Below are 1,601 nucleotides of genomic sequence, written 5' to 3'. Positions count from 1 at the left end.
GATGTTGAGCAGCTTTTCATGTGCTTCTTGGCCATCTGTATGTCTTCTTTGGAGAAATGTCTATTTAGGTCTTCTGCCCATTTTTGGATTGGGTTGTTTGTTTCTTTAATATTGAGCTGCATGAACTGTTTATATATTTTGGAGATTAATCCTTTGTCCGTTGATTCGTTTGCAAATATTTTCTCCCATTCTGAGGGTTGTCTTTTTGTCTTGTTTATAGTTTCCTTTGCCGTGCAAAAGCTTTTAAGTTTATTAGGTACCATTTGTTTATTTTTGTTTTTATTTCCATTACTCTAGGAGGTGGGTCAAAAAAGATCTTGCTGTGATTTATGTCTAAGAGTGTTCTTCCTTTATTTTCCTCTAAGAGTTTTATAGTGTCCTGTCTTATATGTAGGTCTTTAATCCATTTTGAGTTTATTTTTGTGTATGGTGTTAAGGAGTGTTCTAATTTCATTCTTTTACATGTAGCTGTCCAGTTTTCCCAGCACCACTTATTGAAGAGACTGTCTTTTCTCCATTGTATATCCTTGCCTCCCTTGTCATAGATTAAAGAAAAATATAGAATAGCAAAAATGTATAGTTATTTCCCTCAAAATATTTGCCAAATAAGGATTTTGCTTTTTGTTGCAATGGTGAATGGGATTGTTTCCTTAATTTCTCTTTCTGATCTTTCGTTGTTAGTGTATAAGATGCAATAATGTATTTCGGTGTATTAATTTTGTATCCTGCAACTTTACCACATTCATTGATTAGCTCTAGTAGTTTTCTGGTGGCATCTTTAGGATTATCTATGTATAGTATCATGTCATCTGCAAACAGTGACAGTTTTACTTCTTATTTTCCAATTTGTATTCCTTTTATTTCTTTTTCTTCTCTGATTGCCATGGCTAGAACTTCCAAAACTATGTTGAATTATAGTGGTGAGAGTGGACATCCTTGTCTTGTTCCTGATCTTAGAGGAAATGCTTTCAGTTATTCACCATTGAGAATGATGTTTGCTGTGGGTTTGTCATATATGGCCTTTATTATGTTGAAGTAGTTCCCTCTATGCCCACGTTCTAGAGAGTTTTTATCATAAATGGGTGTTGAATTTTGTCAGAAGCTTTTTCTGTGTCTATTGAGATGATCATATGGTTTTTATTCTTCAGTTTGTTAATATGGTGTCTCACATTGATTGATTTGCATGTATTGAAGAATCCTTGCACCCCTGGAATAAATCCCACTTGATCATGGTGTAGGATACTTTTAATGTGTTGTTGGATTCTGTTTGATAGTATTTTATTGAGGATTTTTAAATCTATATTCATCTGTGATATTGGTCTGTAATTTTCTTTTTTTGTAGTATCTGTGTCTTGTTTTGGTATCAGGGTGATGGTGGCCTCATACAATGAGTTTGGGAGTGTTCCTTCCTCTGCAATTTTTTGGAAGGGTTTAAGAAGGCTGGGTGTTAACTCTTCTCTAAATGTTTGATAGAATTCACCTGTGAAGCCATCTGGTCCTGGATGTTTGTTTGTTGGAGGATTTTTAATCACAGTTTTAATTTCATTACTTGTGATTGGTCTGTTCATATTTTCTATTTCTTCCTCATTCAGTCTTGGAAG

This window comes from Physeter macrocephalus, chromosome 17 (assembly GCF_002837175.3).
Source record: "Physeter macrocephalus isolate SW-GA chromosome 17, ASM283717v5, whole genome shotgun sequence".
NCBI lineage: Eukaryota > Metazoa > Chordata > Mammalia > Artiodactyla > Physeteridae > Physeter > Physeter macrocephalus.
This window is presented reverse-complemented; position numbering follows the sequence as displayed.